The 23,705-nt window shown below is 46.6% G+C and overlaps 1 protein-coding gene across 5 annotated transcripts in view; it reads right to left on the bottom strand.

Annotated features, from left to right (window-relative positions):
* Positions 1-23,705, bottom strand: part of numb (NUMB endocytic adaptor protein) — a 60,841-nt gene extending 37,136 nt beyond the window's left edge. For 4 of the 5 annotated variants that reach the window (XM_086159257.1, XM_086159247.1, XM_086159237.1 and 1 more), the window contains exon 1: positions 23,567-23,705. The gene's annotated coding sequence lies outside the window, so the exon portion shown is untranslated. Of the gene's footprint in view, positions 1-17,428; positions 17,879-23,566 lie in introns of those variants that run through there. The other variant, XM_086159228.1, reaches the window with a different exon arrangement.

Raw genomic sequence — 23,705 nt, forward strand, 5'->3', positions numbered from 1 at the left:
CAGTCTGGTTCACAAAGTTAATTACAGAATTATACTTCGGCACTCCGGGGCAAATTTGGCAATTTGACCCCGATAGAGGTAATTCAATGTCATTACATCCGGACGCCACATGTTGTCAGTGCTAAATAGAAATGCTGGCATCTGTAGGTCATAAAAATAAAAAAAACAAACAAACAAAAAAAACCCATAAAGGCCAAATTAAATCTGAGGGGAAAATATGCAGTTATTGCAAAATGTACATTAAAAAAGGTCAGATGAAGTCAAGTTTGACTGTGTGTGTGTGTGTGTGTGTGTGTGTGTGAGAGCCCAGAATGAAAGACTCGCTAAATTTCATTTCCTCAAGATTTTTTGGGGAAATTGAAAACTCAAGTAAAAATCAGCTGTAACTGTTAGTCCGAGGGTCGCTCTATAATGAGGGACGTCAAGAAAATCCAACAAAAGACAAGGTAAAGCCAGCCAAGCCAGGCGCGGCGAGCGGGTGTTTGTAAACATGTTTGCTCGCCGCCAGCTGCTCCGGCCCAGCTCGCCTCGCCGGTCACCCGCACAGGATGTGAAAACCTGCTTTCACCAGGTACAGCATGTGTCTTCGCTTCCATCTGCACAGACGGCCGCCGCCGCCGCCGCCGCCGCCAAGCTTTCATGCTCCCGCCTTCCCGGTGCCACGGTACGGGACCGTGGCGTCCTGGAGGGCCTTCAGCCCGTTCCTTGCCACCATCTTAAGCAGTAACGCCGGTCAAAATGACGAAAGCGTCAAGGTGTGCTCAGAAAATACTGAAACACTGCAGAAAGCAAACACTCCATCCGCCGGTTGGGATGAATTCTATTCCCGTGCACTCCCAGTGACTCCCAAATATGACCCCTTCAATTCTACAGCAGAAGAAAGCGCCGTCTTTCTCGTCTTACTTGCTGGTTTTTGAGCCTTGTTCCCACGGGATTAGGATTAGCTGCAGAATTCTAGCAGTTTGTAGTGGAGGGCAAAGGTCGACTGTGAGTCTCATCAAATGCATCTCTGCCGCGTGCCGTGTTTTTTAAAGGTCAAAATCCATCAAGTGATGACAAATCACACAACTCATGTCACAGTGTCGTTCCACTTGAGCGTCTGTCAGAATTGTATGCTTCAAAAACTCGATTTATTTAATTGTTTGTGGATCCACCCGCTCCAATTTTAAGGTGGCCTCTGTGTTGAGCCTTCCATGTTCTTGGCCAGGTCACAGAAATTGTCGTAATTGTTTATTTGTAATTTTCCATCCTGTCTCAAGCGGTCTTTTTTTTCTTGTCTCGCAAGAGACGGAATCCCAGGAAAAGGTGTGTGAGGGACAGACAGGCCGACGGCAAGACGGCGAGACGGAGACCTCGCTTAGCATTTATATCGAGCAACTTATTTCCAAAGTCTTCCCAGAGCTTTCGTCCTCTGTGGAACCAGGGAGGAAAAAAATGGCACAAAGACACCTCTGGGTACTGGAGTGATCTGCAAATGATCCATGACCAGATTCTTGAGCTTCACTCGACCGCAGGTTCCCGTTCTGAGTCGTCTATCCTGAGCGAGCACCTGCTCCCGCGTCACGGACGCACAGCTGCTTCGACAGATTCGAACAACGCCGTAAATGTATGCTTGTCTTCATTTTAAAATTCGCGACAATCTGGCGGGGACTTCTCTGTACGCCGGGGACGGATAAACCGATCCATGCATATTGAATTAAAAAGGAGTGTCCTGAGTGTGAGCCTGCCAGAGGAGAACCCCTGGAGCTCTCACTTTGCATTTTTAATTCCTGATGGTCCAATCACGATAAGGCGGTTGGAGATGTGAGAAAGGGATCAACAAGAACCAGAGAGACTGATGGGTGGAGATCGCTGGAGGACGGAAATGCTGCGACGGCGGCGCCGGCTACCGTTTGGGTGTCTTGCTCGCTCTGTCGCCTCAGAGCCCGTCGATCTGTCCCCTGCCCCCAAAAGAGACGCCGAGACCCCGACTTCCTGAGCGCGACACGACTGAGGGGTTTAGAAATGGGGGCAGTCGGCCGCGGAGAGGATATAGGGTAACGCTTCCCCACCATCCCAATCGGCAGCTTCATCTTTGGACCTGCGTTTTGTCTCGGTCGGGGGAAGTTGCTGTGTATCTAGGAGGGTTAGGCTTATTATTAAGAGGCCTCAGCGCCACAGCGACTTGGCCGGCCAGATGGCCCTTTAATGCTCACAGCCAAATATTACTTTACACGGCAGCTGACAACTGGTTTTAAATGTCCGGGGTGGCACCTTGGCGCTGGAGAGCGTATCGTCTCGCCCCGCGGACGGTTCATCGGACGGATCTATCGTGGAGCTCGACGATCAAAGAAGCGCTCTTCAGATTCATCTCCCCCGTAGACCAAAGTCAACTTTTGAAATTGTTGTTTCAACCACTCTTGCCAGAGAAAATGGCGATGCTGACGGAGCGGAGTTTGATTCAGATGGACGGCGCTGTAACGTTTTAGTCGTGCTTCCTTGCAACCCCGCTGACTGGCTCGGCCTCTGTGTTGAGACTCCACCCGGGTCGCTTGCTTGGCAGAAATGACAGAAAACATACCTTGAAAGTGTTTCTGGAACGGCTGCGTTTCTTAGTCTCGGTTGGAGAAGGATCGCTATCGACCTGCGGCCGTGATGGAAGCTGAAGCAGCTCCGGGTGGACGGCTCAGTGCGCTCAAACGCATCGTCTTCAAACCATGGGGGGAAACTCTGAGTAAGCCTCCAAGCAAAAAAGCCACTCTCCGGAACCGCGGCCACTTCTTTCCCTTCCATGACGTCACTCGCGCTGCTAACGCACACAAATAAACACACACGTGCGCACACGGTGCAAACAAACAGATGCAGGAGTGCATCATTTTGAGGACTGAAATACCAGCCATGGAATCGGGGCGATGCTAAAAGATGTTTTCTATGTTTTTGCGAGAGCAGACTTTATGTAAGTATGACTTCACTTGAGCTCAGTAAGCTGGGCTTGTGCCTTAAGACTTAAGATTTAGTTAAGACTCCAGGAAAACGATCAACTCACACCAGCTCATGTCTCCAGACTAGTTTTTAGAGTCTTAAGTCTTATCGTAGTCTTACTATGCTGAGACTAGGCTCAGTCCAAAGACTGTTGTCTCACATATAATGACTTTGCAAAGATTTTGAAAAGACTCATGGAAAACTACAACTAGATTCTTTCAGCATTTTTTGCCAGCGGGTACTTGCTGAGCCTCTGCTAGTTCAGTCCAATAATAGTAATCCAGAATCAGAAGAACTATTTGTACTAGAGGGGCGAATGGAGGGCACAGGGGGTAGCATAGCAACCTAGAGCAGATCATCAACAACAATATGTAAATGAATATATATAGAAAATGAAGGCAAAATAAAAATGAGATCAAAAGAAGGTGAAGTAACTCCAACATCAACGAGGCACCTTCAAAAAATATGTGCTATAATTATAATTGTTTTTATCCATCCATCCATCCATCTTCTGCCTCCTATCCTCCACTCAGAGTCATGGGGAAGCTGGAGTCTATCCCAGCTGTGATGGGGCGAGAGGTGGGGTACATCCTGGAATGGTTGCCAGCCAATGACAGGGTCACATATATAGACAAGTACCATTCACTCACTCACTCACTCATTCATTCATTCACTCATTCAGGGCAATTTCCCCAGGACAATTTTTGTCTGATTAACCTGCATGTTTTTGTGACGCGGAGAAACGCGAAGGAAACCCATGCAGACACAGGAAGAACATGCAAACTCCACACAGAAAGGTCCCTTTTCCACTGTGCTGCCCTCTATTATTAATTATTATCATTATTGTTGTCACTTTTCCAGCTCTGCTACGTTATGGTACGTTGGAGACTTGGCATGGTACAAGCTGGGCTGTTCTGCCCAAAGCTCCACCATCCGCTCCTCTTTCTGGACGCCCCGTACTGATCAGGACGTCCTTCATTGTTCCCATCCGTCCGAACCGCAAACAAATACCATCTCTGCCCAGTGTTTGTCTACCGGGTTTCCTTTTTCTGCTTTTGTTGGAGCTCATCTATCGGTTGTTGATTCAGTCTTTTCAGTGATGGAATGCTAAGACTGCAATAATATCAAACAACCGGCATGAAGGACCAAATTTGGTCATTGTTACGGGACTAGGACTTCTTAACTTAAAGCTATGCTAACACGCCTCTTGTTTTTAAGATTGTGACTGTTACATTAACTGAGAAGTGTAAAGCGGCCCTGTCAGTAGAATTGTCTCTGGTATTTCAGCATGCTATCCCTTTCAGAAAACCTGCAGGTGGAGCTACTGATGTCATAGAAGGAGATGGTAGGTGCCACCGAGTGACGACGGGAAAACCATCGGGTTCACATTTCCAGCAGACGTCAATAATCGCCACGGGCCAAATATGGCTGGGGGTTCAGGAGGTTCAACTTTCAACCGGCTGAAGAACCACCGGGTGACGTAATGACCGACCACGAGTGATGGAAGGAGGATTGTTTAGGTAAGAGTAGTTTAAAAAAAAAAAAAAAGGAAATATGCAACATTGCAAGAAGCTGCCACAACTTCAGCGAGTGAAAATTGAGATGGGGTTTTTGTTTATTAAAGTAAAGGCAAGATCTAGGTCTTGAGATCCACTTTTATGAGAATGCTTCTGGGGATCGGTGATCAGAAATTCATCGCAGTCATTTTGACCTTGACAAGTCACTGGCCTGGCCGGTCCAGCCACGTGAAACCTGCCTCGCCCACTGGAAGGGAGGGGAACCTGACAGATTATCACCACACTAATCCACACAAAAATCACCCTTAAACTTTCTTTGTAAAGCAGAGACTGGATTTTCTTTTTCTTTACACTTCAAAGGGAAATTTAGACTATTTTTTTAGGTTTCCCCCTTTAATTGAAACCAGTCGACACAATGTGATCATGAGATCAAAATTGTAAAACTGTTATATTTGTAGTAAAATACTGTCCTACATTTCAATTGCAAGTCAGTGATTTTATTTGTTTAAACAGAAAATGTACATTTTGCTTCTAAAGACCCAAACAACTCAACTCGTAACTCTGTTATTCAGGTTCCTGGTCTTGAGTCAAGAGAGCCATGTGGTGAAATCTGAACAAATACCACATATAAATCCTCTCAGCGGATGAAGAGTGCAGCTTTGACCTGAAGAAATGCAGCTAGTTACGTATTCACCCGCATAGAGTTAATATGTGACTTATTAATCCCGCCTATAGTTAAATTGTGACTGTAAAATAAAGGGCATTAGGACATGTATGGCATCTCTTGGGAAGAGTGGTGATCTTAGATCATAGTTTCTTATCCCAAGGGTGGCCATGGAGAGATAAACAGCAAACTAATCCTCCCAACGCGCCCAGATAGCCGACACCTCCAGGATCGTGTTCTCACTGCAATTTGCTCAGCCGGGCTGGAGACGCCGACTTGGTGAGAGGTGACTAAGTACCAGCTTCCGCCGCCCAAAATCTTTGTTTAGAACCCCTTGCGAAGCCTGTTGCGGTCCAGAGCTAACTTGGTATTGGAATGACAAAGAAATAACCTGCTTTTCAGACGGGATGAATGAATGAGTGCTACATCACTGCCCTGAGAAAATAAACCAAAAACAAACCAAACCGGGGAAAAGAACTAATTCTATCAAGGAGAACAGGCCATTTTGTCCAAGCATGAGCTAGTTTGCATGCAGAGTGGCGACGGGTTTGTCTGCAGTGATATCTGTGGGACATTCTTGCCAACGTGGCCTTCAGTCATTATCATCTCATAGCCGATCTTCACCTACTTCAGCAACACCTGCGAGCCGGTAACACACACACACACACAACTCACAGGGCAGACAGACACACTGTTGACATCTATGGGCTGCTGCCGCCTCCCTGATCGCAAACAAAAAAAAAGGATTTCCCCACCTCATGGTTTTCTGAGCCAGATCAGAGGCGACACCAAAACCAAAACCGAAGACGCCGAATGAGTTGCATTCAAAACGAAAAAGTGCACCCAAGTAAACTCCTCTCAAAACTCCTTTAAGACAGGATTTCATAAAAATCCTGTCTCAAATATGACTCACCTTGCGAAAGGTACTTTCAACGCAAAAGAGTAAAGAAGAGTATTTTAAAATAAAAAGCATGTGAACATGTTACTGTTGACGTCTCCAAACCACCACATGGACCTGATGTGGTTGTCACCACGTGTGTCTAAGATTCCTTGCAGACCAAACATGACCAGATAGAGTTACAGCCGGTCGGAGGGAAGGAACACACAAAGTCGGGCGTATAAAACGAGGAAAAATGGCTGAATACCATCTGAAGTCTAGCAAACACAAGTTCCTTCACATCATAATACTTGTGTGTGTTTTTCTCCACCTTTAAGAAGAAAACAAACTGCCCAGGTTGTTTGGTGAACTTCAGTGGCGGCAGCGTTAAAATACCAGAGGCGACGACTACCTGGTTTAGTTTGGTTCTGTTCAAACAAAGGTTTGTCACAATGTTGATCCATCATCTCGGAGTTAAATAAAAAATAAACTCAACTAGCAGCTGCAGTTGCACATCCAAGCCTGGAGAAGGCTCCCAAACACATCCATTCATTTACTCTTTGGGTTTTTGTGGAGCTTTATTTTGTTTTGACTCCGTGAAAAGAACTCAAAAAACAAAACACTGTTTTTTTTTTTAGGTGTGTTTGTTTGAAAATGCATGTTGATTCACTCCTTAAGAATAAACAAGCTCCCACACGGGGCTGAGAGCGTAGTTTTCATCCCTTTTGTCAAATTTAAAAAAGCAGGCATGTTCCTCAAGACAAAGAGGGACTAGATTACTTCTTGAATGGTGAGAAGTCTTCCTCTTCCCTGTGGTCCTCGGATCTCTCCTCCTACCCTTCCTTTCCCTTTGGGCTTCGGCGGAGGAGATATTCGTCCTGCATCTGCCAGATGACTTTACCTCTTTAGAGAAGCTATGATTACAGGGCACTGGCTCGCAGCAACGTAACCAGGAAGCAAAAGAAACGCTCGCTCGCTGGCTCCGCGCGCAGCCTCTTAGGTGATCGTGAATTTAAGCAACGATTCAGCCGAGAGGGGAAACAAAAGAAAGAAAAATTGTGCGGCGATCTGAGCCAATTAACTCATTCTCCAAACGAGCCAGTGATGTAGCGCGAGAGGAATTCGGCGGATCATTTTTTTCGATACCATATGCGGCGTCCCCTCCCTCCCGCCCTGCTAATGCATAGAGCGGGCCTCTAATGGAGCTGTCAGGGACTGTTAGCAGCCTTTTCAGAATTTGTTTAATGTGGTGGTGCCGTGCTGGCGACTGTCGAGGACGACTAAAAACTGTCTGGTTTTGTCATCATCAAAGTGACAGATCCGTCTCTGGGAAAGGAGGAAAAAAAAACAAAAAACAAAAAAAAAAGACGGTGGTGGGAGCTTACAGAGCAGATGAGCACATTGTATACTGGCACTTTGGCCTTTTATTTCATCTTGCAAATCCAGAAGACCACTGAGACATCCAGGATAGGATAGATACAATGTGTTTGTGAGTGTGTATGTGTGTGTGTGTGTGTGTGACGAAAAAAAAACTTCCCCTTTTAATCATTTGGAATAACAATGAGAATTTGGTGTCTCCAGGTGCTTGAAACAATTATTCCCTTTGGGAAGCGTTGCTTCTGGTGTTGAACTTGGCCAAATGTGCTCAGTCTCTCCTCCGGAGGCGTTACCTGCCATTTGAGACGCGATGCTTTTTGAGTGGATGTTTGGGAACCGTAACTGGAGTCACCAGGCTACATGACACCGCAATAAGTGCCTCCAAAAATGCCAATATAGAAGAGGTTTAGCGATATAATGACTGATGTCATTTCTTGATTATTATTCTTGACAAAGGTATGAGTTTCCTGTCATGAAAAACAGATCTGCCCTCAAGACTGTCAGCGCAAAAACCAGAAGATGCAGAAAGAGCAAGAAGCAGGGGGAGAAACACTCATGGCAAGTCATGTGACCAACCCATGTGACCCGAGGGCTCGGCGAACGGACGCAAGATGTCAGCGCGCAAAATAAAGACGGATTCAACTGTTTCTCGTTTGTATTAGAAACACATCTCAAGAACCATATGGACTTCTATTAGTGAAAGTTTACTGAGGTGCTGCCACGTTAGTCCTGGTTTATCCAATCAGGAGCAGCCATGCCGCATTTGTTTACATTTATATAAAAGATATCGGTTGTGGTCCTGTTGTAGTACATTTACATTTTACTTTTGTTTAATGCCCAAAAATGATGCTGATTTGTTTCACTATTCTGGAAGCACTACCTTTAGCTTCCTTCTTTTTACCCTGGTACTGATTCTTATTAATATTGGTATCAGATTTTGAAATTCAACTGTTACAAGGATGAAAAGACAGGAGGAAGAGCTGGAGGTTGCAGAGATGAAGATGCTAAGGTTCTCTTTGGGAGTGACCAGGATGGAGAGGATCAGGAATGAGTCTATCAGAGGAACAGCACACGTTAGATGTTTTGGAGAGAAGGTCAGAGAAGCCAGACGGAGATGGTTGGGTCATGGACAGAGGAGGGATGGTGAATATATTGGTAGACAGATGCTGGAATTGGAGGTCTGGAGGAAGACCAAAGAGAAGATGGATGGACGTCGTGAGAGAAGATATGAAGATAGTTGGTGTGAGAGAGGAGGATCCAGAGAATAGGGTTAGATGGAGAAGGTGGATTCACTGTGGAGACCCTGAAGGGAAAAGACCAAAGGAGAAGAAGAAAATCAGATTTTGCTGGTCAGGAATTGTAATTGTAAGATTATGTAAAACACCCCACAAGGCACTGACTAAAAATTCTCGTGTTGTTTGTCTCCTTGGCAAAAATTTCAGCTCAAAAATGTGATACTTTTCGGCCTCCGAATATTTAAAAAATGCAGGCAACTTGTCCATCTGGATCACAGAGTCAGGTGGTCTCAGAGAACAACTAGTGACTAAAGGAGTGCCACTGAATATTAGACGAGTGGAAATCCTCCTCATCATCAGAAAGTTTCCTGCAGGGAAATACATATTCCGTTGGTTACACTGCTACCTCCACACACACACACACACACACACACACACACACACACACACACACACACACACACACACACACACACACACACACACACACACACACACACACACACACACACACACACACAAACACCTGAGGATGTACATGTCACTTCAGATCTGTCCAGATCTGGGACTACCAGAGGGGCTTTGACACAGAGGGCAACATGCAAGTGACAGAGACGAGGCAACAGAGATGTGCAAAGACGAGCGATCGTCACAATACCGGCGTTTCAAAAAGGGATGATGCCAGTATCTAAAAATAAAATATATATATATACACTCTGTGCCTCTTGGTGCCACGGACAAATGTGGGTCTGCAAATAACACACTGACTGTTTTTGGCCAGTGGGAGGAAGACAAGCGATCCAGCACCGGCACGAGGGGAGAACATGAACACTCGCACAGAAGGATGAACGGATGACAACCTGGAACCTTCTTGATGTCAGGAGAGAGTGATGAGCAGGTCGCCACCCCACCGCCTGGAGCTGACGTCAGAATAATGCTCCTGATTGGAGGAAAACCTCAAAGCGTAAACTAACATGGCGGTATGTTGGCGGTAAAGCTTCTGTTCCACAAACTGGTGCAGCTCACAAAATATCTATTTATCCAGACCTTAGACATGAGTTTGAGCTCACGGTTTCATCCAGCATCCTGCATTTAAGAATCTGTTAGCACATAGGTGTCAAACTCTGGCCCACGGGACAATTTGACCCGCACTGTAATTATATTTGGCCCGCAAAGCCATACCCAATGACTTGGAGCTGGCCCGCCCGTATAGCCTGCAGAGCATGTATCGCTAATTCTACAAATCCCAGAATTTTCTGCTGGTGTTTTGGCACGAAAATCACAACAAGACGCATAAACGCCCTCTCCTCAATGTACAGTAGTCATAGCGACCTCATGCTAATACACCCTGCTACTTAGGCAGAAAACAGGATTTGGCATGTGTGCAATATAAAGTTATATATTGTATAGTGTTAAGCTATGCGTGTTCCATATTTACTTTTTAAGCAAAAATCTTGTTTGGGTCGATATGAAAAGGTTCATTGTTATATCTGGAGGAAGATTTTTTTTTTTCAATAAATATCAACGTGTTTGACTTTGTCCCAGTTTTGAATTTTGGCCCACTGTGTATTTGTGTTTGACACCCCTGTGATAGCAGGTCAGATTTTAGTAGAAGCTGTTCCAATGACCAAAAGACAGCAGGCAGAGCTAGAGGTTGCAGAGATGAAGATGTTGAGGTTCTCTTTGGGAGTGACCAGGATGGAGAGGATCGGGAATGAGTCCATCAGAGGAACAGCACATGTTAGATGTTTTGGAGAGAAGGTCAGAGAAGCCAGACTGAGATGGTTGGGTCATGGACAGAGGAGGGATGGAGAATATATTGGTAGACGGATGCTGGAATTGGAGCATTCGTCCGTAAATTGGATTTATGGACGTAGTGAGAGAGGATATGAAGGTAGTTGGTGTGAGAGAGGAGGATCCAGAGAATAGGGTTAGATGGAGAAAGTTGACTCGCTGTGGCGACACCTGAAGGAAAAAGCCGAAAGAAGAAGAAGAAGAAGGCTATTTTCCCCTGGGTCATATAGATAACTTAATATCTAACACTTTTGATCAGATCACAAAAAGTACCAAACCTTGTGAAAACCCTGCTCGGTGGCGACTGTGTGAAAATGAAGCAAAGAAGGTTAATGAACTGGTCCACGGGAAATGAGAGTTTTAATTAAAAGGTAGCCGGAGAGAGAGTGAGGCTGAGAAGAAACACCGGGTGGAGGCTGGAAGCCGCCGCTGTCATAACACAGCTTAACGCCATCCCGACGACACCGGGCACCACCGTGTCATTTGTCACCACCGCTTACTCAATCTGTCCGTGTGGATAGATTTGCATTTGTCGTGCACGGGACGGGATTGGAGGTGGAGGGAGCAGGAACTTCATGCTGAGTGAGCAGACACGCACTGGCTAGGCTGGCCCTTCTAACCCAGCCAAGACTTCACACACACACACACACACACACACAGTTCACCTCACCTGCCCTAAAATCCAAAGTGGAAAACATACAATACATCCGCACTGATATAAATATCATTAAAAGTGATTTGAGGCTGCTGAGTATTCATTCACCTCCGAGGGAGGAAGGAAAGCGGCGTCCGCATGACGAAAGGCATCTTGCGCTGACGTCACCGGGCAGCCGACCCGACTGGTCTTGTGAGCGTGAATGCAAAGCGAGCGGTAGTATTTAGCGCGGCGCTCCTTTCAGGAATTCTTTTCACGTTACCCGATCCCCGCTTCAGCGCCGACGCTCGGACGGCCGCAGAATGCCAAATTACGCAAGAGATTAAACCAATCTGTCGGTGCTACCTGGCTTATTTACCCCGCAGATTTACAGCCCAGCTCATGGCATAAAAAGGAACATGACTTTGTTTCTAGGAAATAACACTGGAAACATTTTGATTTTTGACCCACCTTATTTCTAATAATCTACTCTAACTTATGTGTTTCAGAAAGGAAATGACCGAGCACTATTTATGGCCAGATTTAGACAGGCCAACAGTCGAATTTTCCATCCAGAAACTAGATTTAAATAACTGGAAACGGCTCTGTTGCTGTGCTTCGACAAAAACGGTCCTGAAAGCATCTGGAAAGTGTGAGGCTGTAGCGACGACTTCTGGAACACCAGTGAGAATGAGGTCAAGTCATTTCACAAGTTTTGCTCTGAGAAAAAAAAAACCCAACAACTATCCTTTCAGACTGCAGGGTGCTTGTGTGAGGGACGGTCGCTAAGTGGCTAGAACACACTTCACCGCTCGCAACACTCTCAAAAGCTCAAAGTACAGGCCAAACTATTTTATACAGAGTTTGAAGCAGGAGGCTTGACATCGGGGTTAGAGTTAGGACATGAGCAGCGACAGGTATCAGGATACATGGACTGCACACCGGTCAGCACGGCCGCCCAGTCGGAAGTGCTTCAGTCTCACGGCGCAAAGGACCCGGGTTCGATTCTTTCCTTATGGAGTGTGCAATGGATGGATGGCTGGATGGATCTCATCCTGATTTTATCAGGGTACCTTGCGATGTAATCCTATTACGGTACGCCGGTCCAAACAGCTTCGTCCTGCAGCATCCATCAAAATTGAGATATTTAGAAGCGAAGCGGGTCTAAAACAAGCGCCGGTCAGTTGCGACTGAGAGGCAGACAAGGGTGTGAATGAAAGAGGAGCTCTGCTGACTCACAGAGGATTTTTAATAAAACACTGTAGAGGTGAAGAACTTTTCTGTTTGCCCCTTTTACATCATGTAGCATACAGAACTTGACATGTCCCAAATTCATGTTACCCCGGCTCCCTAAAAATTCTCTCCGTAAAACAAGCATGACATTTCCATTCTGTGAGCCGCCAGCCAAAGCTGCCACGCTCCAACTCAACCTTTCGGCAGGGAATGGCAAGACCATAGACAATCACTACCGTACAGCACATACTACACTATCAGAATAGATAGCTGTTTAGATAATACCGTACAGCTCTGAGCAGCATGGCGGCGCGGTGGTTAGCGCTCACTTTGACAGAGGGCTTTTCTAGGTGGACTTCCCACGGTCCAAAAACATGCAGCAGGTTGGCTGGACACCATGAAAGCTGTGGCTCTGCGATGGACTCAGGCCAGGGTGTGCCCCACCTATCGCTCAATGACAGCTGGGATGGACTCCAGCAGCTCCGGGACCCTGAATGCAGGATAAGCTGAATAGATAATGGATGGATGGATGGATGGATGGATGGATGGATGGATGGATGGATGGATGGATGGATGGATGGATGGATGGATGGATGGATGGATGGATGGATGGATGGATGGATGGATGAACGTCAGCTCTGACTTCAGTTTGCAGACTTGAAGCTCAGTGAAAATCTACACTGTACAGGACTGAAGCTCGGTGGCAAGGCTGATCTGGAGCGAGGAGAGAAAGATCCTGCCCTGTCGACTAAAGAAAGAACCAGAAATAATAAAGCCACAGACATCAAGCGTTTCCGTCCTTGGGCAGATCCGGGGTCTGGAAGTAGGCGGGCTGGATGCAGATGAACAAGACATGTACGCCAGGACTGCAGAGCATCAGAGGGTGGAAAATTACCAGGGATCCACAATCAGCGGGGCACCTTTGATCAGAGCCAGAGCCCAGGCGCCAATTACTGCGGCGTAATGGACGGTCCTCGGAGGCCGACGAGCAGCGGGAACAGCGGGCAGGACGGGTCAGTGACCGGCAGGCACAGGACTGGTCAACAGGGCCCACACAGCCAAAAGCAGAGGGTGCCCCTCGCTGAAATGCGGCGTGAAGGCGGCCAAACGGACAATCGGCACAGCAAAGCCATTGTTTGGCTCCTGTCGACTCAGCACAGTGGCTCTCTCACAGGCCAGACATCCCTTTCCGCAGACTGCTTGGTGGCGGAGGAACAGTGCAATGGTGTAGTGTGTGTGTGTGTGTGTGTGTGTGTGAACCTGCTGCTTCTCATCTCAGCTTTATTCACACATATTTCCCATGACACGGCAAAGAAACATATGCAAAATGCATCATAAAGAGCACACTTGCCGCTAGCGACACCTGTTCCCCTCACTCTCTAATAACCGAGCCGCGAGCTGAAAAAGTGCAGGAAACGCACAAACGTGCGGACAGACGCCCCTTTTAAACTGATAGCCCCTTCATACCCGGGAAATAACACGCCACCGGCTTTCTGCCGGTTCCACATGACATGGCGGCGGAGGAATATCGACGTGTAAAAACGGTCGAGGTTTTTCCATGACTATTTTCTTTTTCTCACTCTCTCTTTTCCCTCAGTGAAACTCCGGCTGGCGGTCATAATTTGCAAACTCACGGCAGTGATTTAAAAACAAAAATCGAGCCCGAGCACACGGGCCAGAAGACCGCTACTCAGCTCATTAATAATTAACGTCTTTCCAGCGCCGGGGAATTTTCCTCGCCGATTTGGCCCGGCCATAAAACCGGCTGCCGCGTTGCAGACTCGGCTGATGTCGACAATGGCCCTGAAAACGGTCTGTGAACCACAGCGACAGGAGCTCTTTGGCGGCGGTTATGCTGATGATACACATTGGACTTGACCGTCTCATCAGCGGTGTGTTTTGCAGAGTCATATCGTCCTGTTTTTTTTTCCTCACAGTAGGTTTGGATCAGTGGACTTTGGATCAGACGAACTGCGGTTACACAACAGCCAGTGCCAGTCCAAGCAGACTCTTACGGGCCAGAAGAATTTACCCTGCGCTGCACGAGTCAGCACAAGAGTCCCATCTCACAGCACGGGGACGCCGGCTTGGAATCACTACTTCGGTCGGGATATAAAAGGTGTATGTATTATGCACTGTTTTTTTTTCCCCTTAAAAATGAATTTGAGATGACTAAAACGCACCGGTCAAACAGACAAGGTGAAATATGGTGGCATTGCATTTCCTTCAGTCACGTTAAGATTAAAACTACAGCTCAACTACTACAGGATACTCTAATGAAATTGTTATGGCAGAGCTTCTAGTAATATTGACTAGTCTGTGACAAATAGCTGCACTGAAAATGAAGTGTGTGTCATGAGCCAGGCACGCTCAGATATTACACTTAAGTTGGAAACCAAAATTCAGGCAGAGGTTCAAATCCAACATTGGTTTAATGGTTTCACGTCATGCGTGCATGTTAACATTGAGGCAGCTGGAGGATGCCGGATTTTGGTCGGTTAACAATACAGAATTATAAAAGACACACACACGCACACACCATCAGCTATCCTCAGTATGGAATCAGACAGCCTGACACGGACGTCACAGCAGACATTCGCTGGCTTCCAGCCCTGTTTATCTAACAAAACTGAGCTCATATTCTACCAATTAAAGTGAAGTTAGCTTAGCAGCCAATGTTCACGGTGATTAAAAAAACGCGGGCAGATATCGCCGCCAGCCTCTACATGGATCAGACAGGTTTTTGTTTTTTCTTTCCCCACACCCCGGTGACAACGCCGTTATTTTGCAGAGCATACTTTTTCGGCATCCGCACTTGCACAGCTAAAACGTCGAAAGATTTTGCAAGCTTTCGCTGGATTTTTCCCCGTGTGCGAGACCACAGGGTAACCGCTGCAAACATTTCGTGGGGTTACATTGTTCTTATCGCAGCATCGCCACCCACAACTGCTGACTGCGGCAGTGGTTACTAGGAAATCGGTGCCCTGGCAACACTGATGCACATCCATAGTAAGGACAGAAGGAGGGCTGGAGGAAGATCATGGTAACACAACGATCCGGAGCCTTCCACTCGGAGCACTGTGCAGACTCCATCACTATCACTGTACATGTGCTAAGGAGCGAGCAGGGCGTGCGTGTGTGTGTGTGTGTGTGTGTGTGTGTGTGTGTGTGTGTGTGTGTGCGCGCACGTGCTTGCACCAATTTGATCAGGGATTATATGATAAGCGAGCACACACACATCGTGCCATTTCTTGAGATAAACACACGGATGTAGTCACGTACTTTAAATGTGAGATGTGCTAATTCTGTGTTCTACGGAAAATTTCTTACAAAGGTTTTTTTCCCCCGATCACTCAAATCAGACAGCTTTTTTGTCACGCTGTCAGCCTTGTATTAAATGTTAAAATGACAAGTTGTTCAACGAGAAGAGGAAAAAAATCTAGAAACTGACAAGCTTTTGTTATCCAGCGTTCTATCTTGTTATTTCTGTCGCTGCTGCTCCACAGCAGTTTTACTGGTTTCAGAAAGGCAGATATTAGAAATTCTACACTCAAATGCTGAGGCTAAATTCCCATCGCTCTACCTGATAATTCAGTCTGACAATGGCTATTGTATTAAGGGGATTTACAAGGTTGTTAACAATTTCATATGCAAAAGATCATTTAAAAAAAAAAAAAAACATTTGCAAGGACAGGGAGAGCAGTTGAATAATTTGCATTTAGTCAAAAAAAGAGCTGTAAATATTTGAGAAATCAACTGAGAGGTTGAAAATAAATAAATAAAAGGTTTTGACAGATTACCAAAAAGAAGAGAAAAAAATGAGATTTTGTAAGGATCAGTAAAAATGGCTCATAACTGGCCTATGAAATGGCCTATGAAACTATAAAATAATAAAAATGAAGTAAAGCTGAGGTAGAAACTTTCAAGGACCACCCAAAACACATTCAGGGAATTGGGCTAAAATAATTAGGAGTAAAATAAAGAATGCCAGGAATGCATACGGTTGATTCTTTGTGTATCAGCCACAGACGTCACCCCCCCCCCCCCATCTCCATTCACACCCGGCCGTGTGATGGCCTCCTCGCAGCGAACACACCTCTCGTCCCCGTGTCCGGGTCAGGCGTAATTAAAGCACAGATCAGAGGGCTGAATAAAGCATGAGCTGTTCCAGACCGCCAGGCTCAGGTATCCTTCCATATGAGGCCCGAGACAAAAGGATTCCCCGAGCCCTGCTGCCAGAAACCTGAAAGGTGACTCCTTGTATACAGTGATACCCCCCCCCCCCTCCCCGTCTCACACACACACACACACACACGCACACACACACACATCATCCCGCAGTTTAAAGAACCAAGGCAATAAGTGAATAAGTGGAGATGAAAGTCCCCTGGACCTAATTAAGAGCTTAAGATAGAGTCAGCAGGGGGACACACTCTCAGGGATCTGCCTTTGCAGCACTTAAACACTGTGAAACAACCATATTCTTTCTTAACGCGATGCTGACGCGGCGCAATGCAGCCGACAGATACAAATAAGGCCCGGCTTGTAGGACGGAACGCTCCGGGGCGACAGAACCTTCCCGAACAGCAGGAGAACTTCTGCCGGCATTAAGTTTCCAGACGGACAGCACGGTCAGCAGGTGTGGCCTGCTTACCATGTGGACGGTGAGGGCTCTGAATGCTGGCCAATAGGATTATGAATGTGTAAGCAAGTGCTGACAACATGTAGTCATCGCTCACTTTGTACTTTCTGTGGTGTTAAGAAACACACACGCGATGAGAACAGGATGAAACGACGAGGGAGAAAAACAACTGATCCTGACGTCGAAGCGGCAAATGGACAAAACCAAGAGTTTTGGACAACAAACATTTCCCGGGAACCATATTAGCTTGTGTTTGCTCTCACGCCGCCATCTTCAATCTAGTGCTTAGTAAGCACATGGGCAGACAGCAGCCCCAGGTTATTTTGATTTATTTTTCAAGTCAACAAATTCACCCGGAGTACATTTAATCATTTAAAAAGAAAAACAGCCTCAAAGCCGGGCAATATTCAGCCTTCCAAGCACATGAATACATAATCTAATCGAGTTGCCACCGGATCGAAAAGAAGACGACCGGCTGATTCATTTTTGCTCACCTGGCCTTATTTTCAAATACCGGCAATATCAGCGACAAAGTCCAGCTCAAGTCCAAGAATGTGATCTTCGGTCGTCATGCAACAGCTGAAAATAACTCCTCCAGGATCGAGGCAAGTCAGGATATAGTTCATGGAGCCAAGAAGTGCATTTGCTAGAAAGTCTGTAAAAAAAAAATCTAGAAAATCTCTGGAAGGCATGGTGACCTGGCCAAGAAGGAATAAAAATCCCAATAGAGTTCTCAACGCTATGCAAACCTTGTTTAAAGAAATTAAGAAACTAACAAGGGGGAGGATCCTTCTTCGGTGATCAAACAAACGTGACAATGTCCGCTGGACACGCAAGAGGAACTCATCTTATAAACCGGCCCGATGCAGAGCGTACAGTTTAGAACCACTTATGTCAATCAAATCCAGAACTTAAAGAGGAGAATAAAATAAAAATAAAAAATCATTGGGGAACTTTCTGGTGACGACGAAAGCAAGAACTCAACATGGAGGCTTCCCAAACATCGTGCCAAGAAATGAATCTTGCACTGATGGACTTTCGCCACACTGGCTCCGGTATTTTAATATTAACTTGGCATCATTCATGGGTTCTTTTTCTTTTCATTAGGTACAATTGGAAAAGGGACAAGACAAAGCCATTCATGACCAGGGTTTAAAACAAGCCTGAGTTCCAAGAAATGTGACGAGTGTCGGTAACTCCAGCCTGTGCCTCACGAGCCACATTCTGATCTTAAAAATATCATTTTATGATCCTCGGTCCTCACATCCCCCACCACTGCCTCCGCCTCCTGCAGCCACCAAACGGCGCCTCCCAAAGAGCTTTTCTTCTGTACCTGCTGAGAGCTAGCAAACATTGTGAGTCTGCATGTTTGTTTCATTCCTCCCGCAGCTTTACATAAACCTCGACCAGGCTCGTGTCCACACCTGGATCTCAGCTGGGGCGAGTGAGTGAACGCTTCAGGTCTTGCTTAAAAAAAAAAAAAAAATCACAGCACAGAAAGATGATGGAACAACAGGATAAAATATATTCCCGCATGTCAGTTTCACGTGTATCCAAACACTGTTTGTATCTGATTGCCCATCTTGATTGGGACGAGAGAGGAACCAATTCTGCCGCGGCTTCAAGGAAGCATGGCAGCCAACGAAGGAAAAATAAAAAGCAGGGTTCGTATCTGGGAGGGAACGATGAGGAGCAGGTTGAAAAGGGATACAACCCGCATGCCTGAGGGGGAGTGATTTCAGACAAGGATGGTTATCTGGACCTGGCGGCAGGTGCAGTCGGCAGCACCCTTAAAGTTTTCTAGTTTGTGTTATCGTGTGTCAAGAACCCGAGGTTTTCTATTTCAGTCCGTTTCAGATTTGCTGATTACTCGAGCACGTGACAACACCTGCAGCTCCTCGCCGCGCTACCTGCCGACAACACGTCGAACACTTCAAACCGGCTCTGCGGTAGCACAGAACCTATTTTGGGCGACCGGTGGTGAAATGGGGTCAGATGCACATTGGAGACCCACATTCTAAGCCCACCCCTGTGGTGGAATCTTCTCCGCTGGATCCCGTCCCAATCAGCTCCGAATCAGGGCTCCGGGTCGACCTAGCTAGCGCGGAGTTCGCCTACTTTCTAAAACGCCGATAGATCTTTGCGTTAATTGATGAGAGCAAGTCACTTGCCCTCGAAAAAGGTAATTAGTTTTTGACATCCCCGTGCCATCGTCCGAGTGGAAATGCAGATCATGTTCCCGCTCATTACAGCCTGCAAATCCACCTTTGTGTATTTGATGCATAGCTCAATACTGCGTATGTGGACGTGGCAGTAAAAATGTCCAGATTGCAAGTATTTCTCAAAGTAAACCAGCAACTTGCCGTCCCGTAGGGTTTCTTCAGACATTATACAGATATTCCTGGCCCATGTGCCGTACCGTTCCTCTCTTGTAAATAGATGTGGAATTACAGGAGAAGAAGTAGAAAAAAGTCAAATCTAACATGGCAGATAATAACAGGGCAGCAGCCTCATCTTTAAAAGTCAAAGTTCAGAAGCTTCTACTTTTCATCAGCAAAAATGATTGTTTAGATGAAGCTGTAAGCATTGGTATATAGAAGTCCTATCTTCAAGAAAACCCAAATGCCTCATTGGACATTTTTAAAATGTCCAATTGACCATGCACAGTATTGAAGTATGCATCAAAGAAATATATTTTAACATAACACTCTGGCCCAGGTAAAAAATTGGAATATCTGTTCAAACATATTTGTTTTTTACGGCAGTATGACGTTGCAAAAATGACCTAAAATTATCAAGAGTGAATGACAATCTTTAAAACATTATCATAATCAATAATTTGGTGAGAAAGTTCCTCACTTAAACTGTGAAATTCCCCCTCAACAGGCTGAGAAAAATGATCTGAAAATGCAAAAAATTCCAAATTTTTTGTATATTTCAACTATTTTTATAAAGTGGGTTTGGGAGCACAAGTCTGTGGCACCTTTGTTTTGAAAGGAATGAGAAGACCTGCAGTTGTAAATCACCAGTGAAGCTCAGTCAAGCGTCAGCTTGGAAACACACATGGCTGCGGCTGGAATGTTTCCTTCTAGGTCTGCTTCGCATCTCCGTTTGAGGAGGAAAAAGTTACAGCCAGCCTGATATGATACAGGGCGTGAATATTGATACAACAATGTTGGGGAGGGGAGACACGGCTAATTCCCATCCACAATATAATCCCAGCGCTGGTGGAGTCAGCCTGAGATTAAACACGCTCTGCCCTCCACACTAAGATTCGTCGTATTGCTCTGCTCAAATAAAGACCTTGCTCCTACTAGAACAGGATGGATTCAACTAAAGAATTGAGAAAAAACAAAAACTACAACACCTGCCTTTCCATTGGGTAAAGGGCCGTCCCCCTTCCACTATCAGACTCGGGCGCTTGGAAACACCATTTATTTCTTTTTAGTATGAGTCAGTGAGCGGGAGAGCACGGCTCCCCGGCAGACGAGTCCTTACAACCAAAGCAGTCGTCCGACCAACTCCAGTGTAGTTTGTTTTGACATCCCTAGTCGACAGCTGGACGCTACCAGGGGATTTCATGCCACTTAGCCCACACGTCCACAGAGAAGACCTGAGTATTTTGGCAAGGAAGCGCTCTGACCGGTATCAGTATTTACTGTATTTGAATACTCTTGATGATATCATGTTGAGAAAGGGGATAAATGTCGATTCATTCAATCAATCTGTCGTTCTGCAATCATACTTTCAGGATGAAGCAACCAGAAAGAACACCGGCTGATCCTGAGTTAGTGGCTGCTGGAAACACGAGTCATGCGAGCCGAGTGGCCTGTAAACGGACTGTTCCGACGGCGCGTGTCCTTTTTCTTTCCAGAAACGTCTTTGCAAACATACTTTAGGCACGCCGCCGCACAAATAGAAATGCTCATCCTGTGAGGTGCCAGCAGGACGTTCTCCAGACGACAATTGTCGTTTACTAAATTTCTAGTTAAAAATTCATTGCTGTGTTGACACCTTAGGAGCCCGGTCATTACATGAGAGAAGAATGACTCTTTTTCATGTATCTCTCCTGTGGTATCAAAAGAAGCACAGAGCATGGTTGTGTTTTTTTGTTTTGTGGGTTTCATCCCAAACTTTGAAACGTCTGATTTGGTGACGACGGCACATCTGAACGTTTTGGTGAATTAGCCTTTCTGACGCCGGTCGGGTTGACATTAACAGGCAGCTGAAGGTGGCTAAAAATAGGGTTTAGCAAGACAAACAAATGGGACGGGCGCGCAAAGATGGACAGGGAGCGACGGCCCTCCATCCAAACAGACGTGGAAAGACAGGAACAGAAACTCAGGGCTTTATCTCCTCCGCCGCCGTCTCTCGCGGCACCGGTTCTCTCGGAGCCGAAAGATAAGCCGACGGCATCGCTGAGTCCGAGCGGCGAGGACGCAGGCCTTCGGCGGGGTGTCGCCGTGAAACCCCTGGGTTGCTTCACTGTCGCAGAGCGAGTTTGTCGGCCCACGGTTGCGTCACATAGCGTGGCTGGCTGCCAAGACAGAGCTGGTCCTCGGAGAAGGAAACGCAGGGAGGAACGCCGGCTTCACCCACAGGGTTGAGTCACAAAGCATCAGACTGACGCTCGCTCTGGCTTTTCTCCTCCTCTCTACAACAGCTGAGGGATGAGAGGCGTGGGTTTGGTGTCAGGAAGCCAATCTCGCCTTGCTGGTTCTGTAAGCCGAGGCCCGTGCAGCGACTCACCCGTAAATCGGCTAAGACTTATTTACCCCTATTTTTTATTCTCGCATGAGCGTGTTTTTACAGATCCACGAAGACATGACTGGCCCAAAGCACCGGGGAAGTCCCAGAGCCGTCACCTTAAACACCAAACGCTCTGTGCTTTTCAGCAGCAATGTGTCATATTTCTTTTACAGCTGATACTACTGAGCACATAAATGCTTTTTAGCGTCTCACAGACCGCAGGCTCTACATAAAGAACAAAACTGGAACCATACGGCAGCAGGATGAGATTCCTGACAGCGGAAATCATAATACACTGTGATTTCTCCGGTGATATTCACCAGCCCCCGGGTTTGCCATCAATCGGCGCTGAAGCGACGACCAAACGGCAAATGATTCAGATGCATCGGTACGACAAATACACGTCAATGCACGTGAGGAGTGTGTTTTCACACTTGTTGCAGTGTCTGCGACCTGTGTGGAGTCACATCTTGAGGACACCCATGGTGTCTGACTGCAGTGGAAGGTTCTTACGTAGTAACATGCAAACACACAGACACACACGAGTTGTCCAGACAACAACGTTCACACTTTCAAAGAACAACTTGTACATTATTGGTGTGTGAGAGAAGTTGTTTCCTGCTCCATTTCATCTTTACATCCCCCATCGTTTCAACAGGAGGTCCCACTGTATGATAACACCGCAGCAATGTTACAAATTCAATTAAGAATCGAAACACAAACAACAAATAGAACAAGCCGTTTAGTTCAATCAACATTTACCTTGAACAATAATCCACAGCAATCGGCTGTTATGCAAGAACAGAAGCAAATACCGACTGTCTCCATCTAAAACACAGCCATGCTTAAACAACCATGCCGTGGTTTTTAAGAAAATCCCTCGATTGACAAACACATACAACTACTCAGAAAATAGCTGCTGCTTGTGCTGATTTGTACTCATTTCAATCGGCGATACCAGCCATAATCTGGAGGGTTCACACCACTGGCATGAATCAGAAATGTCAAAACCCAACCTGCAAAAAGTGTCCTAGACGCCATAAAGCAACTCTGGTCTCAAAGGCTGGAAGCTGTCACGGTAATGACTCGACAATTACGCCTCATCGGAGCCGCCGAACACGTCGGCTGGCCGGGAAGCATGACGCTTTGCACGACTGCAGAGGAATCGCCTCACAATTGGAAATAAAAACAAAACAGTAAAGCATCTGCAAAGCGACCGGCCCAATGTGGCCAAACTCCGTGCTTCTTGCAAGAAACTCCCACACTTTGCAAGAGGTGCGGCGGTGATATCGCCGCCACAAAAGACAACTTCCACGGCGCATTAGCACACGTCTGAAGAATTTCCGTGGGCTTGGACCGTGACTCGCTTTATTTGGGTGGAAATCAACCTGTCCTGGCGGCCGACGAGCTCCGGAAGCCTCCTTTGCTCTAACGTTCGCCTCTTTTCGGAGCAATCCGCGACGGAAGTCAGAGATTACCTCGCAGTGCGTGGATGATCTGCTCCGGCTCGGCTGACTAATGTTAAAGTTAACCAGGTAAGTTGAGTGTTGTTAGCCGCTTTACTAGCTTAGCTTGATCTTACGCGAGCCTGAACCGTGTTAGCCGTGAGTCTTCAAACACTCCCCCTGCCTTCCGAGCCTCCTTCTATTTGATTTGATTTTAATATACTCGGGTTAGCAAGCGGGCTAAGTGGCATGTATGTGTGTGAGCTAAAGGCTAAGATAGCTGTGTATGTGTGTGTGTGCGTGTGTGTGTGTGTGTGTGTGTGTGTGTCAGTGACACACAAGCTAGCGCTGCCTTAGCGGGGTGAGCTAACAAGCTCCGCCGTCAGAAGAAGGGGGAGCGGCTAATTAAAACTCCCCGTGCTTGACAGTGGCACCCACCTGTGATCCCCGCTGCGGCCCAGAAGACGTGTCCGTTACCGCCGTCACCTATTTCTCGGGGAAATCGTGCCTCTCCAAAATAATTCAAATTCCACAGAAAGTGTCAGGGCAGACGCTCGCAGCCCAATCGCTTCAGCCA

This window comes from Fistularia commersonii, chromosome 1 (assembly GCF_037954325.1).
Source record: "Fistularia commersonii isolate RoL2024-O1a breed Wild chromosome 1, RoL_Fcom_v1.0, whole genome shotgun sequence".
NCBI lineage: Eukaryota > Metazoa > Chordata > Actinopteri > Syngnathiformes > Fistulariidae > Fistularia > Fistularia commersonii.